Here is an 18,985-nt window from a genome sequence, read left to right as displayed (position 1 = left end):
ACTAAAAAGCTTCTCTGACAATTTTGTGATTTCTCGACTGAGCATTGTTTGGAACAAACGTTAAAGATGAACAGCAGCAAAGTGAAAATACATAAAAATAAAAATCCATAAATAAATCGTGTTTCTTTTTTATATATATAACATTGGAATTTTTGGATATTTTGTAATAAGCAAATAAATGTGGAAAAATGATATTCTAAATACATTATATGCAGTTAAAGTTATACATCAAATATACAGAGCCTTCATATAAGTGATTTTAAATTATATATTGCTCATACGACATGGTGTACATGGGCAAAAACTGGAACTTTAAGAGGCGTTTCGTCTACTGTTTGTCAAAAAAAAAAGGTTTACATAAAAGTACTTGATCTGTATCGGTCAGTTTGATTGACAGTTATGTATGTCCAAGAGTGATTCGTATCGGCAGCAACGACAAATAAGCAGCTTATTGTGTAGAAAAAGACGTGTGTAAAATTTCATAGCGACATTTCGAAAACTGAGGGAGAGACTGGTGGTCAATGCTGCTTCTACTCATCTGATCTTACTGATAATTAATACATATACTTCATAAGGTTTCCAACGTTTCATTAAGGCTGTAAAATCATGGTAAATTTGTTCAGGCTATGAAAATAAAGAAAATATGTAAAATTGTCTTAAAGAATTAGGTTATCATAGACGTCAGACGACGAAAGAAAGAAGCCTCAGCTTCCAGAGAATTTACTAAAAAGGCCACATATGCACTACACTCGCTTTTTGTGCAAGTAATAAGATTACGTAACGGACATACCTACATAAGCCCAAATTCTTATACTAAATACATACAAATGTATACTTCGAGGTAATATTATTAACCGTGTAAGCGATGTCTACTCCAGTAAAGAAGAATAATATTATTTATATATGTACAAGATGGTTTTACATAAAAATCTATGAAAATTCCACACAGCCTTACTTGAAAAGTCGAATATCTCGAGAAGTATTAATGATAGCGATTTTGACCCCACATTTTTTTTGTAGCAAATAAATTTTCCTATAAATTTGTCGTTTAAATTTTTTCTATAGCTCTTATCATTTATGAGATATATTCAAAAAAATGCGAATTTCATGGAAAAATCAGGTTTAGAGCACCGTACTACCTCGCCGGTGTGAGTTACGACTTTGTCGCAATGGGCACTTTTGTAGAGTGTTCAATTCTGAGGGATGTGTGTCTAAAGTCAAAGCGTTGCCATAAAATGCCTTTGAGCTATAGAAACTTAAAGATAAAAAATCACGATTGTCCTGTATTTTCTATGGAAAATTTTTACATGCCTTGGTCCAGTCCTTAATGTTAATATTAAGGGCTCAAATTTTCAGGGAATTTTTTTTAGGGTATTTTCAAGGAAATTTCATGATGGGATTGAAAAAATGAAGAGTTCAAAAAAAAAAAAAAAAGAAACACCCTAGTGTATACATATGTACATATATTTGGTTGCGACTTTGTATTCGTCTTCGTCATTTTCAGCTCTAATATTTGCGTGATTGCCATAGAGCCTACTTTAGCCTGCCGCCTTGCTGCGGTTAATTTTTCTAGCGTTTTACGACTACTGCTGGGTGCTAACTGTTCATCAAGAGGGACTTGACTTGTTACTTCTCAAATAAATTGTAATATGTTAGAAGAAGTCTTCACAGTCATATCCAGGCATTCTCTCACTCACATACCTATTTAAATGCATACATACTTATACATAGCTACAGACACACGGATATAAAAGTGCATATATTTAGTAGCTGCAACAAATGGTGAGGGCCATGCCAGCACTGACTGTATTCTTTCTTATTCTTTACTCAAACACATATATGAACACAAATATTTCCGGAAATAGTGCAATATCAAATATATATCTTTTTATGTCGTTGTGTATATTTTATATACAGCCCCATCTAACGAGTAGGGAACTCAAATAACCAAATTTCATGCTCAAAGCCCACAAATCAGCTTTTTCATTGCCATATCACAAAGAAGCTTACAATTACCGAAAAGCCAGGTTTTCGAGGAGATCCGATATTAAGCAAGTACTCTCATATGTGTGATACGATTTTATAGTACTACTTGGACAACTTTTGAGAATGCATAATAAACTTTACTAGTTGGTTTCCATACCAGAAAAAAAAAAACAAAAAATTGTAAATTTACTGGCGCGAAGAGACAAATGAGCCTTCATTATATTCTTGTATGTCTCAAAATTAGATCTAAGCGTTTCTATTTCAATGCCCACCTACTATATAGATGTGTGTATATAACTTTAACGACCTTTCTTCCGACATTTATGGACATCATTCAATTCTTGCCAAACTGCCGAGAATCAAACAAAAGCACAGTAAGTAAGTACTTCATTGATTTTAATATCGGCAGAACACAGTGGTCTCATCTTCATATACGCTCCGATACGCAGCGATTGTCTCCAACAAAACCTTCTATCCGAAAATGAATAACTCATTTGGTCTTCAGTGGAAGTAAAAACGAGGGAGCGGAAGAAAATGCCACTCGCTTTGAGAGACATAAAAAACAATTAGAGGAGGCCCACAAAAAAAAAAATGTGTCAATATGTTTCTGACATTACGCCCCAGCAAAATACTGTTAGCGAGAAAAAGTTGTCCGCATGAACGCTTATGATGTCGTCAAGCAGCTTCATCAACGAAACCAACTAAGCGGAATTGAAAACGCATTTCATGAGGAAAATGTTTAGTATTCAGTAAAAAATATATTTACATGCAAATATACAAGAAATAGAAAGACTGTTTAATTTAAATTTAGCGAGAAAATCCATGCAGGAATTGGTGCTTGAGAATCGACGATTAATAGTCTTAGTGGCATCGTTGGAATATCGTGTTACCACGTTAAATGTATTTTGTTACCGAAGGAGGGGTATTCACCGTGCAATGCAAAAAATGTTAGCAGTGTTGATAGGAGTTAAGGCTAAGCACTTACTGTTTTACGCTCGTATTTATTTTTGAAGTGTTTATTATCCCTTTCGCAGTTGAGCGCTTTCAGAAAAAGTATTTTCTATAATTCCACATCTTGTCTTATCGGCAAATTGGCTCTACCAAGCTTTGTTTATAGTCAAGTTCTCAAATTGCTAAAATGTCATTATATTAGTCTCCTAGATACAAGTACTCGTCCGACTAACGAACTCTGGCATATGATTGAAGGAAAAACGGCGGTAAAGCTTTAAGTGGTTATTACGTATACGTACCACATATGCCTATATATATATTTATATCTACCTATATAATCCGTCATGTTGCCATCCACCTTCGTGATATTTCACTAAGTTCATGGAATTTTATTAATGCCACGTGTTAGCAAACTCTAGTGATACCTAACTGTATTTTATCCAAATTCTCTTTTAAAAGTGCTTAAGGCTCACTCTTAATATTAAAGCATGATTATACCGAGATTGTGCACTTACCACCACTTTATCGCTAATACTACAGAAACACACATGTGTACATGTTTATGTGTATACTTACAGATATATAAAGTATTTACTATATCACAGCCACTTAGCTAAATTTTCATAATATGCAGATTTTAGCAGATTACCTGAATTTAATTTTTATACTCTCGCAACAATGTTGCTAAGGGAGCCGGTCCACAGAGTTTTGTTCATATAAGTATTAATGTTTAAGATTAGTTCACTAAAGAAGTCAGATAAAGGGTTAGTAATACCAAAGTGATTCATTGACGAAGAGTCGAAATCCGGATAGCAGTCTTCCGTCCGTACCCTCTGTCCGTCAGCGTCTGTCCGTCCAACAAAAACGTTTGTCTTCGCATCCGTGCAAGTTGTAACTTGAGTAAAAATTGAGATATCATGCTGAAACTTGGTACACGTATTTGTTAGCTCCATAAGAAGGTTAAGTTCGAAGATGGGCAAAATCGGCCCACTGCCACGCCCACAAAATGGCGGAAACCGAAAACCTATAAAGTGTCATAACTAAGCCATAAACAAAGATATTAAAGTGAAATTTGGCACAAAGAATCGCACTAGGGAGGGGCATATTTGGAAGCAATTTTTTGGGAAAAGGGGGCGTGACCCCGCCCCTACAAAGTTTTTTGTACATATCTCGGAAACTACTATAGCTATGTCAACCAAACTCTGTAGAATCGTTTCCTTCAGGCATTTCTATATACGGTTCAAAAATGTACGAAATCGGATATAACCACGCCCACCTCCCATTCAAAGGTTATGTTGAAATCTAAAAGTGCGGACTAACAAAAAACGTCAGAAACACTAAATTTTCGGAAGAAATTTGAAGCTGCACACTTTTTTTAAAAAATTGAAAATGGACATGGCCTCGCCCACTTATGAACCAAAACCATATCTCAGGAACTACTAGACCGATTTCAATGAAATTCGGTATATAATATTTTCTTAACACCCTGATAACATGTACGAAATATGGGTGAAATCTTCCACGCCTTCTTCCAATATAACGCTATTTTGAATTCCATCTGATGCCTTCTCTTAATAATAATATATACATTAGGAACCAATGATGATAGCGGAATAAAACTTTACACAAATACGGTATTTGAAAAATATGTAAATGACGTATAATGAAATCTCGATTATCACTTTATCGTGCGAGAGTATAAAATGTTCGGTGACACCCGAACTTAGCCCTTCCTTACTTGTTTTTTTATGGATTTTTGCGTGCATATCTGTGTCTATGTGGCTATAAGAATATACATTGTAGCTGACAGTGGTCTACATTCACCTCCTGTTGTTATCATTCTCAAAATAAAAAACATTTCGGGAAAATATTTGGATACAGTTTTATTCTTATCTTCTTTCTAACTCCAATACACCAGTTTTTTTTAATTTGTCCTTCTAAAACTTCCTAGACATGTTCAAATATCTCTAAATCTGGGTGGAGTGTTAATTTTCATTGAACTTGTGTCTCAACCCTCCTTGAGTAGTTACTTTTCAACTTTTTTGATAATCCAGCTGCCGTTTCTACGATATTATTTTCTCGTATGAACACTATGTGGCTTGACTTCTGTAGAGTCACTGTTTTCGAAGATTTCTACATTTTTACTGGTTATTCATACTTAATAGTAATTTATACGTTGTATGTCACTGTTCTTGTTGTTGTTGTAGCGGCAGAATTCCGCTGAGCTTACAGTCCATGACCGGATAAAAATCCGGGTCCGTTCCGGTTACGAAGACCTGATTGTCGTGTGAACGGGTTGTTGTAGCCGCAGAATTCTATATACTAATAGGTTGTCAAAAAAGTCTTGCGGTCTTTTCGCTAGTTGGCGCAGAAAGCGCGTAGTTCTAGTTTTATTCGTCGCATCGGGTCATGCTATGCCTGTTTGGAAAGCTCATTTCACGCGCTAACACGTGTTTGATTGATTGTCGTTTCTTTAAGTCGTTCGGGAGTTATAGTGTCGCAAACATGGAGCAAAATAAAGAGAAAATACGGCAAATTTTACAGTACTACTACGATAAAGGCAAAAACACATCTCAAGCTGCCAATAAAATTTGTGCAGTTTATGGACCCGATATAGTTTCCATTTCCACTGCACAACGATGGTTTCAACGTTTTCGTTCTGGTGTGGAGGTGGTCGAAGATGCGCCACGCTCCGGAAGGCCTGTCGTCGAAAATTGCGATAAAATCGCTGAATTGGTCGAAAGAGACCGGCATAGTAGCAGCCGTAGCATCGGTCAAGAGCTGGGCATGAGTCGTCAAAAATTCACTTCAATTTCAACAAAAAAAAATCAATAAAAATACCGCAAGACTTTTTTGACAACCCATTATTTTTTGTGTGTCACTCATACGACATGGTGTACTTTTCGAATACAGTACAGGCGGTGCCTCGTTTTATCTGTGGATAACTTTTAAGGGGATGTTTTTATGAAAAAAAAAATCATTTAGATCTTTTTCCAAGCGGAAACTTTATGAAAAAATATTTAAATCCTACTTATATTTATGAGTGTATGTAAGTAATAATGTATAAGTGTGAGTATATATGTACGTATGTGTGTGTTTTCGTGAGTGTTTGAATGCAGCAAAGAAAACCAGACATGTCAAATTAAAGTTTATTTCTATGTCACTTCTACATGACAGCCAATACTAGCTGCTGAATAATGGATGGCTTGCTTTTATATACAAATATACATATGCTTGTATCGTTATACTTGTGCATACATACGTATTAGTATTACAAGAATGTTTGAATGAATCTTGGCTACCGCAAGAAAGAATTGCGTAAACACGTTGACAGCACTTTTTTTAAAGATTCCCTAAAGATGACTGAGAAGAGCGTGTAAATTTTTATGTATACTAGTATACACTATATGTATATATGTGCCTAGCACCTAGTGCCAAAAGCGAGAATGACTCTGCATATAGCAGTGACTTAACTTGACAACGTGTCTTAACTTACATAAGTATCTGCAGTCATCGTATCTTTGCTCGCGCATCACTTGGCTTCAAGGTCAATCATATACGTGTGTACATTTACGGCAATATACATAATATAAGTGCATCGTTTTATATTTTCTTAGACATACATAAATATTAACAAGTAAGGAAGGGCTAAGTTCGAGTGTCACCGAACATTTTATATTCTCGCATGATAAAGTGATAATCGAGATTTCACTATCCGTCATTTATATATTTTTTAAAGACCGTATTTGTGTAAAGTTTTATTCCGCTATCATCATTGGTTCCTAATGATCCCGATTTCTTCCATTTTTGAACTGTATATGGAAATGCCTAAACGAAACGACTCTATAGAGTTTGGTAGACATACCTATAGTAGTTTCCGGGATATGTACAAAAAACTTAGTAGGGGGCGGGGCCACGCCCACTTGTCCAAAAAGACTTACAAACAACCGTTATGTGAACAAATGTGTAATATGCCGTTATAATTTTGTATTTTATTGAGTATGTTGCAAATGTGAGCAAAATGTTCGCTTGGAAATATTAAATCAAGATTTGATTACCATAACAGTATTCTGCCTTGCCCAGCGTTTGCGCTGTCTAACCGCTATTCGACAATGACTGGTTTCTCTTGACCTTGCTGTAAGGCACCCACTTTTCATCACAAAAAACAATTCGCTTCAGAATTGGATTGCTTCTACTATGATTCAGCAGCGATCCGCTGTTGGAAAGTAGATCGCTAAGTTCTTTTAGCTTTAACTCATGCGGCACTCGAGCTAAGTTTTGTATTCAGGCTTATTTAAATTATCAATCGAAATCGTGCTTGCTTGACGATCTGATTCGGCGATTCTCAGTTTTTATTGATATTTTTGACAATTGGCTTTCAAAGGTGTGGGCCATTTTTGCTATAAAAGTTACCGAAACGGATTTAACAAAATTGCGGGTAATTTGCTATTGCAATATCAGAACTATGAAAATTATTCAGATTTTTCGCCGCTTGTCCTGCGTTTTCACATTTCTCAAAGAAAAACTGTGAAATATGGCAAATTTTCTCTTGCAGGTCTTCTTCTCTGACACTTGCTCAAAGAGTACTGAGTAAGCAAATATAGTTGTTTTAGTACGAAATGCGATATAGTAGATAGTAACCACTTATAGGTAGCCTTTTTGCTAGACTTGTATATACGAGAAGCTGGCTTGTTAGTGATAGTATTTGCCTAGATTAAAGTACTTGGTATACCCTTTCTAATATCCAAAATCCCAACATGACTTGTTAATTAAAGATCAAATATTCCCAGTTAGCACCAAATTCGACAAATTCTGAGCCAGCTTTTTTTCTGGAAATATGCGTAAGAAGCTTAATTGTTGAAAACATTGAGGGTATCGAACTTCATCTAGTTCTTGACATTATTTTCTTTCCCATAAGAGAGTGTTATAAGCAGACTGTTTCCTAAGTATGACCTTGCCCACTTCCGAGAGGGTATCTTCATTCATTTTCAGAACAAATTTCCTCTATATAAGTAAAATTGATATTGTTTCCTCAAGGAACAAACGTAATTCGACTTCCAAGCAAAACAAAAATGTCCAAAGAAGCTGAAGGTTCTGAAGAGAGACCAACTAAAAATGATCCTGTAAATCAGTATATAAAGATTTCTGTACTAAAAAGCGCTGACGATTATGCTACGTCTGTAAAATGTATTAGACTTGCCGTTTTCTGTTCAAACTGAGTACCCTGATACACACCTGTCAGAAGGGATGAAAAGTCACTAAAATCATTAGAAAACAATAACCAGGATCAGTGAATTTTTGCACAAGGAACTTAAAATTGGATGAAGTATCTTCAAGGCACTCATCTGTGGTATCTAATATTTAAAATTCTCTAGACACTTTCGGTCTGTCGAATATTTCTCTTTCGTGGTTTTATATGACTCAAAAGTAAGAAAAGTTAAACTCTAAAGAAAAGCTTCATAGGTAAACTTTTATGTCAGCTATTCTAATTACTGTTGACCGCCTAATTGGTTTTAAATGAGTGTGACGTGAGAACACTTTTAAATATCAGAACATACGCTCCAAGATGATTCCTAACGCCGAAAGCCTTTGTGTACCTCCGCTAGTGAGTTTGTCCCTATTAGTAAATTTCAACCAAACCTAACCTGGTCTCACTATACTCATTCACATTTTGCAGAAACAAAACATATAACTTTTGCACAGAAATTCTTAAAAGTTATTACGTGGTCTCAAACTCATTTAATTTATTACGCTAAATGAACAACCTTCGCCATAAAGTTTTTGTCGAACAACTTTCAAATCTCTTCAATAGCCAAAAGCTTAATCCGAATAACAATGAAAATGTTTAATTTATGCCGCAATGTGCCAAGGCTGCCACCTTATTGCTCTAATCAAATCTAATGAATAGTGTAAACAATAAACAACAAGATTACAAACACTTGGAATAAGAGTGTGGCAAGTGGGCGGCGAAGCAAAACCGACGACGAAGCAACAAGCGACAGAACAAATGGCCACTTTTGGTACGACTTCGATTCTAAGTACAGCTACCTTGTGTATATATGTGTGTGTGTGTTGGTGTTATTGAGAGTTGCAACAATGATTACAAAAGGATTGTAATGAAATATTTTGAAGTCCAACAAAAGCTTATTACTTACAGCGACACACCCACGCACATACCAAGAAAATAGAAAAGGTGCCAGATTTTATACGCCAAATTCCCTATTTACTATACATATGTGTGTGAGTGCTGTGGACGTGGCAATTTACTAAATAAATAGGTATTAATCTGCCTACTGATAATTTGTTGTTGTGTGAAATATATTCAGTTTGCGTGGTTTGGTGTCCTTCGCATATGTAGAAATTATGAAATATTAATTCTTCGGCTGCTAATGAAGGTCAAAATAAGCTGGCCTAGGGTTTACTAAGTAGGTTGTACCCACTTCACTCAACAAAGTCTAATATGAAAAGGGTTAAGTGTGTGACTAATATGAGGTTTACGACCCTAATTCCAGTATCCTGAAAATATCCAACAGCCGAAATATATTAATTCAACCTTCTTTCACTAAGAGGCAATACTTCAACAGACCTTCAGGCATAGTATAAAATGGAAAAGGACATAGCAATCCCTTGAGAAATAGGGATAGTTAGCTTCTGTATATTAGGTTGTGCTTTGTTTGAGGACTGAGATGGAAATTATACTTGGACAATCGAGTCACTGATTCTTCGTGATATTATACACATAAAAGTGTGGATCAAGAGATCCTCAGGTATCGACAAAGCGCAAATTAAAATAGTTAGAGTGGCTAATATCGATTTTCAATACGCGAAAACGAAGAAAAAGTAACGTCCAGGGCTACCTTTCTCTGAAGGTTATCATCCATGGGAGTCCCACAATTATTTTAAAAACCCTGCAACAATTTATCTCCAAAGGATCTTTAATCTCCTGTAACTTCTTAAAATCCTGTAAAAGCCTTAGTAAATATTAAAATAAATAAAACCAATATTTAAAAATTTTTGAGTTGGTTACAAATGTTATCACAACATGAGCAAATTCCTTTCGATCAAAACGAAAAAAATATTCTTTAGTGTCGAAGAGTTATATACTTGTATATATCTTTACCAGAAGCAAAACTTGCGTTTCTTTAAGAGTCATGACATTTCCTTCTTTGAATAATTATATATTATAATTAGATGACTTTTTAAGATCTTTATTCTATAATATATATTCTAGCGCCAGCCATATTATGTTTATATAAATTTAAAGTACCCGCTCTTAACGAACGCACTCTCTTTCTCTCTCTTACCCTTCAGTATCTAATAAAATTAACATATCTAAAATCTATTGGTTTTTGCTCTGACCTCATCAAGAAGAATGTTTTCTCGGTCTTTTTCCTTTAGCTGACCAAGATAGACAGACAGCACCTGTAGTTATCGCAACCTTAGTAAAAAGACAAAAATATCATCAATACCAACAACGGCAACTGTGTTCCGCAATAATGGACTCTCGCCGGTTGACATATCCGCTCCTCAATGCCATTCGAGCTGACACAGCACACCAACGCTTCAGCGCCTGAAGTTAAATTAGAATTTATAAACATTTAAATGTGCGCATTCGCTAGTTTTATGTTTTACTATGCGCGACCATTAGCATTTTGTGTCAATTTAAGTTGGTTACAACAAAGTTGACTATGTAAATGAGCAAATTTATTCATTATCATTTAGAGGCCGACTTATATAAAAATATACGTAGTTTCAGCATTTCACAAAATTATTCAACGTAATCAAGCCATTTATTTTCAATTTGAGCGCTGCGTAAATAAAACTTTATAATACATAGGGATTTTTTTTATTTTGCATTAAACAACTGAACCTACAACTTTGAAAAAATTATATTTTAATACGTTGCGAAATTCTAAAAATTTAATTTTTCTTTAAGGCATTATTGTAAGAGTTAAACGCAGTTGTACTGAGTCTTCCTGCAAGTGCCTTATAAATTTTGTGTTGCTTATACAACACGGTGTACTTTACATTGTGTAATTTTTATAGGACCAAAACTGAAATTTCAGCAAGCATCAACAAGAAAAAGAAACGAAGTGGGAAATGACGAGCATTTATATATATGTATGTTTACGTATACCATATATATGTAAATTTTTTATATGTATATGTATATGGACGGTTGAACTTTCGCACATGCTGTGGTTTTGTTTGCCCACAAAGCTTCCTGCCATCTGCAGGTGTGATCGATCTCATCGATAAACACAACGAGCTGTGTTTGACTTTTCGAAGCCCTTCATTCTTTGTTTTTGTTTCGCTGTTCAACTGCAGCGATAGTAACAATGACAACAAAGAAGCTGAAAGTCACTGACGCTTTTCCGCTGATTTTTGACCTTTCAATGATTGCCGTCCGGAGACTTGGTGATTCTACTTCGCAACCAAGACACCATCACACAAACACACTTATACACAGACACACTGGTACTTTTTAGCTGAAAAGTTTCGCCAACCTGTCAAAACCGATCTGCTTGTGCTTTGCTGACCGTCATTTCGTTGGCACAGCAGGCAAAATATCTCAAGTTCGGTATTTGTATTGGCAATAGGGGAAATATAAATGAGTGTGCGTGGGTGTATGTACGTTTATTTATTTTTCTATAGCATACATTCAGGCTTCTGAGTGATTCTTGTACACCAGAGCTGCGAGAAGAATAGTTAGTGCTAAATAAAGGAAATGAGGTTAATACGATGGGTAGAAGCTACAAAACAAAAGAAACAATAACTTGGCGAACACAGAAGTGCTCAAAGGCACTTACACATTTCCACAACTAAATGAACTTATTGCCAGAACAGAAGGTATAAGAAATCAAGATTAAAAATTTGTATCAACAATAATAAGCTCGCATGTGTGCTTTAATATATGTGTTTAAGTAATATAAGGGGGTGTGTGTTTATTAAAGTCTGGCATATATACGTATGTGTGAGTGAGTTTAGCTGCGGCTTTTATGAAAAGTTCCCTAACTGTGACATATTGAATTGCTAATATTAAAATTGATTTTCTATGAAAAACATTGGAGGAAGTCACTCAAAGGTGAAAATGACAGCACACACAGATCCCCACAAACATGCGTTTGCTTTCAGCGTGTTAATAAGAAACGTGGAGGTCTATATTCGCGGAAACAAAATATAATTAAAATGAAAAAGTAAAATAAACTGAAAATTTCTTATAAAATGACAACTTGCGACAATCTGAGAACTCATCAAGAAGCATTTTTATTTAATTTAATTTAGTTTAACTATTATACACTACAGAAAAATAGTTAGCTCTGCAAGAAAAAAGTTGGAGAAAAGTTCAAAATTATTTATAGTAATAAAAAAGGAAATAAGAATCAGACGCTTTTTGTAAATAGCTTAAAAACTTCGGTTTAGTCGTAAATATAAAATTTATTTTCACCCAAAATAAATAATAATTTTTAATCGAACTAAAAACACTACTAGTTTTTCTAAATATAAAAAAAGGTCTACAACTTTGCTTCCGCCGTTTTTTTTGTAAATTTAAGGCTTTATTGTATAAAAACGGTTACAAAAATGTTTTTCAAAATATTGGCCGTCGCTAGCTACTACTTTTGACCGTCTTTCTGGCAGCATGCGTATTCCGTGACGAAAGAACTCCTCATCTTTCGAGTCGATCTAAGTATCAATCCAATTTTTGACTTCTTCATAAGAACTGAGGTGCTCGTTAGCTAGACCGTGCGCCATCGATCGGAACAAGTGGTAGTCAGATGGAGCAACGTCTGGAGAATACGGCGGGTGGGGTAAGATCTCCCATTTCAGCGTCTCCAAATATTTTTTGACCACTTTTGCGACATGAGGCCGAGCATTGTCATACTGGAGAATGACTTTATCGTGTCTTTCCTCGCACTGTGGCCGTTTTTCTGTGATGGTTTCACTTGGCTTTAGCAGCTCATAATATATCACCCCTAGCTGGTCTCACCAAATGCAAAGCATGACCGTGAATGTTCGGTTTTGCCGTCGACGTGGAGGCATGTACAGGCTTTCACCATGACTTTCTTCGCTTAGGATTATCGTCGCCAGTTATAATGCGATGTAAAAATCCTTTTCGGTTGTGTCTTTGAAGCAGCTGTTCACATGCAAAGAAGCGCCGTTTGACATCTCTTGGTTTCAAGTCGTAAGGAACCCAGTTTCCTTGTTTCTGAATCATCGCCATGGCTTTGAGGCGTTTTGATCCGGCTAGCTGTGTCACTTGCTACGATTTGGCCAATTTCTCTTGGGTTTGAAACGCATCTTGGTCGAGTAATGCTTCCAATTCAGCATCTTTGAAAATCTTCTCCCTTCCACCACCATGCCGGTCTTCGACTTCATAATCACCATTCTTAAAACGTTGAAACCATTCGCGACATGTTCTTTCACTTAGAACAGCCTCACCGTACGCATCCAAAAGCATTCGATGAGCCTCAGCCGCACTTTTCTTGGAATTAAAAAAGCAAAATTTCCCGCAAATGTCGAGAATTCGGCTCAAAAAGTGACATTTTCAGTTGAGAAAAAATTTTGGATACAAACAGATCTCTACAAATATTTTGTTGGGTTAGTGTTGACACAAATGTCCAAGATCGATATAAAACGATTTAATAGATTTAATCGACCAGTGCTTGACCCTAGACATCTACTGGAAAACGGCGGAAGCAAAGTTGTAGACCTAATAAATTCTCGATCTGTGGTGCCTTATAGTCATAGTTCAGCTATCTCGTTCCACTTTAATCAGCGGTATGACAATATGAGGTCGTATACGTTTCACACATTATCTTCTTGGTAGTCGTCGATGCGTTACAAGGAAAATCACAATTTCGTACATAGCGAACATAAGATAATATTTGGTCCATTTGTCACCTATTCAAGAAATTTAAAGAGCACGAAAACTTCTCTTTCTATTTCTATCTAAGGACTGTACCGAAAAGAAACTGCACACTTTGCATTGCAGTAAGTACCGTTAGAAAGCATGATCAGTTCTGCTTCTATTGTTTTTTCTTTCTTCATAATTTGTAATATCATTTCCGCGATGGCTCGAATCAAAGAACACGTGCGTATGCAAATTGTGCACAATTACTACACTGAAAAAGGGATTTTATACAGAAAGCTAGCAAACGGTTAGATTCAGTGTTAATGGGAAAAAAATATTATAATAAAGTTCAATGAAACCTGTCCTCTTAATGATGTATGTATTAAAAAGTGGGCGAAAAAAAAATCGTGAAGCAAAGGTGTTGGCCGTAATAAACCAAAACAGACATTGGTCTGTGCGCGATTTGGCGAAAAAAGCTAAAGCCAGTGCTCCTATGATTCAAAGAGTGAAGTAAAGAATTAGTTTAAAAACTTATAAAAACAAAAGATTTTCAAAAAAAAGTCCACGACAAATAAAAATAGGGAAAACAAGGCTACGGAAGTTGTGCGGGCGTTTGCTAAAAGATTCTGTTGAGTATGTTATAATGGACGATGAAACTTACGAAAAAATTGACTCAAGAACATTACCAGGTCCCCAATTCTATACGAAACCAAAAGATGGTACTGTCGACCAGTCAGTGTCAACAATTCAAATAGAAAAATTTGGCGAGAAAATATTTATCTGGCAGGCTATTTGATCTCGCGGCCTTAAGACCACTCCATTTCTCAGAAAGGGTACTATATCAGCCGACAATTATAAGACGGAGTGTCTAAACCGTCGCCTAATACCATTTTATAAAAAACACATTTTGTCAACATTATTTTGGCTCGGTTTAGCCACAGTGCACTACGCTCACTCCACTTTGGCTTTGTTGAAGGATAACAATGTCAATTTTGTTAAAAAAGAGGAGAACCCTCAAAACGCTCCAGAACTTCGTCCGATAGAGAAGTATTGGGCAATTTTCAAGCAAAACTTGAAGTAGGATCACCGAGTTGCCAAAAACGACGAAGAATTAAAAAAAACTGGCACAAGGCAAGTACAGATGTTACAAAAGAAGGTGTGCTGAATTTAATGAAGGGAATTAAAGAAACAATTCGGCATAAATTAAGAGAATATTTTTTTTTTTACATGTTTTAAATAAAATTGGATAAAAACTCTTCTATTTGTTATTAAAAAAAGTTGCAAGCAAAAAATAATAAAATCCGTTACGTCACAAATAAAACATTGTGTGCAGTTTATTTTCGGTACAGTCCTTATTTTCTTGAAAAAAAAAATACTTGGAACATAAAAGATTAAGCAAATTTTACAAAAGGTATTCTGAACATAAGTTCTGAAATTTAACATAACTTAGTTGGCAGCTGTCGAAAAAAATGCTGTGGGTGTGTTTTATTTTCGGATTATGTGCTTATTAAATGTAATTCAGAAATAGCTGGAAATAAGTCCCAAATTTTGATTTTTGTATCCCTTTCAAGGAGTGATTGCGTGGTGTTGATATACTAAAACTTCAATACTCCTGTGCATCCACCGCTGACGTGGCATGTTATATTTGTGTATCTATGCTTCTTTGGAAAATCTGTTGCTTTTGGCTTTTAGAAATACTGACTGTTAAACGGATGTTTTTACTGTTATTGTTTAGGGAAAGTTATGCTCATTATTCAGTTAAAACAAGAAAAAACGTTAACTTCTTTTGCACCGAAGCTAAATACCCTTCACAGGTGCATTTCCGTTAGTAACTATGTGTTCAGTTTGTATAGAAGCTATATGCTATAGTCAACCGATCTGATCAATTTCTTCGGAGATTACATTGTTGCTTTAGGAAATAATATATACCAAATTTCTTGAATATATCTTGTCAAATGTGAAAGTTGTCCATACAAGAACTTGATTCCGATCGTTCAGTTTGTATGGCAGCTATATATATGTTATAGCGGTCTGATATCGGCCGTTCCGACAAATGAGCAACTTCTTGAAGAGAAAATGCCGTTGCAAAATTTCAAAACGATATCTTAAAAACTGAGGGACTAGTTCGTATATATACAGACAGACTTACGGACAGACAGACGGACATGGCTAAATCGACTCAGCTCGACATACTTATCATTTATATATATACTTTATAGGGTCTCCGACGATTCCTTCTGTGTGTTACAAACTTCGTGACAAACTTAATATACCCTGTTCAGGGTATAAAAACGAGTTCCCACCAAGCACTTATATAATTATCAAATAGTGGTTTATCGTGCCCTCAGCACAATAATTGTATGTAATTGACTTGAATAATAATCCAAATTTTCCTGCAAAAAGTAATAGGAAAACAATGGAGAGGGCCTTGATGGGCTGGCGGAATACATGGTGTTCTCTCTGTGCGTGCATTTCTATGATTTCGAACACAAGTAGCACTGCAAAAATACGTTAATGGTATTTGCTTTGGCACACTTTCCACACACACACAAATATAGAGACTGCAAAGTAATGAAATTCCCCAAAATAGTTTATTCTTGACCTTTCAAAGGCTTGACAGCTCACGGAGTGCTCTTCTCCTTTTTGTAAAGCAACCATATTCGCGAGCAGTTGTTGTTGCTAAGAGACGTGCTAAACTTTTTTAATATTGCCAGACATGAAAATTTCTAAAAGACGCTGCGGCATCCACTCAGCGAAGAGCACCTACATGCGGCTTACTTATGGTATAATCAATTAGTGAGCGAAAGTGTAGATGTGTGAGTGTGTGTGCATATATTTCTAAGTATGTGTGTATGCTCTTACTAATTTCGTGTTAAATACACGTCAATTTAGCATAACACACATGTGACAAAACAATACAAACACTGTGAGGGAGTTTAGAACCACATATACACACATACACACACAGATTTACCCGAAATCTGGTTACTCTTTAAAGAGGCTGCCTTCAGCTCGGCATTCATTCACGCAATTAGGATAAATTAAGGCATAACATAAGTTATTTTCTATATGCGTGTGTGTTTCCTTGTTTTGCGCGCGCCTTTGTGTATGCTTCAGTGATTGCGCGTTTGCTGTTTTCGCCAAATTTAATTCAATAAAACTGTCACAAACGTTTAGAATCAAGACAAAACGTTAACTTCCCCCACACCGAAGCTAAAATACCCTTCACAGGTGTATTTTTATGGCATAAGTGGTTGTACAATGGTTTTTAACTCGATTTTGATAGGTCACTTGTAAGACAGCTGTATGCTATAGTAGTCCGATCTGCACAAATCTATTTGAAAATTGTGGCATTACATTAAGTAATAATATATGCTAAGTTTTGGGAAGATAACTTGTCAAATAAAAAAGTTTTCTATGCAAGGGCTTGAGTTTGATCGATGAGTTTGTATGGCTGCTGTAGTGGTCTGGTATCAGCAGTTCAGACAAATGACAGTTTATTGGAAAATAAATTACATGTACGAAATTTCATATCTGTATCTCTACAATTAAGGAACTAGTTCACGTATATATAGACAAACAGACCGGGGAACATAGCACAATCAATTCAGCTTGTCCGACAATCATTTGTATATACTTACATATACAAGTATACTTTATACAGTCTCCAATTTTCTTCTGTGTGTTACAAAATGCGTGACAAACTATAAAGTTATATAGTAATATATTAACATATATTGTGGAGGGTATAATAAATGTCAAATTAATTTTTCTCTGCATTTATTTGTATTTAAGTTTGCCTCTCTGTTCTTTCTTCAGCAATTTTCGTTTATTCTGTGCTAAATATTTATTTAAGTCGCAGGAAGTTTTCAGCTGCATGTGTTTATTTATTTTCAAAACTATACCTTTTATTTTGAGGCATCTTCCCAAGGAGCACACATGCAAGCAAAACTCTGTCTGGGCTTACTTGCGTGAGTCGATTAGCTGACAGCCTTTTAGTGGGTCATGAGGTCTATCACATTAAACATGCTGTGCCGACAGCCCTCAGGCATCAGAAAGCAATCAATCAATTTAAAATTTTCAGACTGAAAAGAAATGAGATTATTTGAGGCTTACCGAATAGCTGCGTTGAGTTGGGACCAATAAAGTGTCAATGAAAAAATAAAATTTTTTTTTTCAAATGAAAACACAAAAATATTAATAACCGTGTCAAAAAATGTATTAATATGGAAATCATGCTTTTAATTTGATAGTATAGAACCTCACATATGTATGTATTAATAAAATGCATTTTTGAGGTCAAATAATTACAAAAAGAGAATAAGCAGAATTTCGGTTCCTTTGATTGAGTGAAAGAAGAGGCTTTCGGCAAAGATTTTCATCTGCAAAGAACTGTCAAAAAAACTAAAAAGTTTGCTATTTTGTCCACACTGATTTTAAGGAATTAGAATTTGTTACTCTTCACCACCAAATTTTATTGCACTTACAAATGTTGAAAGCTAAAAGGAGGTTAGGAAGAACATAACTTGGGGTGTCAAGAAGCTATTTCAAAAATGTCCGTAATTTTTCTCTGAGTATTCCAGTAAACGAATTCAAAATACCTTTACCAATTTAAGAAAAGCTACTTATAATCATATTTTAATTCCAGGGAAATTCTGGCTTCTTGCTTTTCTTCTTTGTTCCGAATAAAATAGACTGAATGGATAACACTGCATTGAGTCATGAAACATTTGCGGTGAAAATATATAATTTATGACCTAAAGCTAAAAATCTCTTCAGGGATAGTTTCGAAAAACTCGAATTCTGCAAAAATTCGATAGCTGAGTGGATGAGAGGGAAGCACACTTGTGCTTGAAGACTGATTTAAAGCCTTTAAGGAAATTCGCCGTGAGTATAAGTAATTGGAATTGCTAGTATATGATAGTAAACTGCTTTCAAGAAACATAATGCAACCCTGTTTATAAAATATACTGAATTCTTATAAATTATCGTCCAATTGTCCTAAGACTTGTATGCTTACACATACATAAGGCCCAACATGTATGTAGCTTTAAGAATATTTATGGTATATCCATATACATATATTGTATATTATAAAATCACTTTATATATGTATATTAAAAATCAACGCATATCTATGTATTTAATGTATCAAGGTCTGTTCCAAAGTAAACAGGACTTTTTGAATCTGGCGCC

The sequence above is a fragment of the Bactrocera tryoni genome, chromosome 5 (genome assembly GCF_016617805.1).
Source record: "Bactrocera tryoni isolate S06 chromosome 5, CSIRO_BtryS06_freeze2, whole genome shotgun sequence".
In the NCBI taxonomy this organism is placed as follows: Eukaryota; Metazoa; Arthropoda; class Insecta; order Diptera; family Tephritidae; genus Bactrocera; species Bactrocera tryoni.
Note: the sequence above shows the minus strand (reverse complement) of the source record.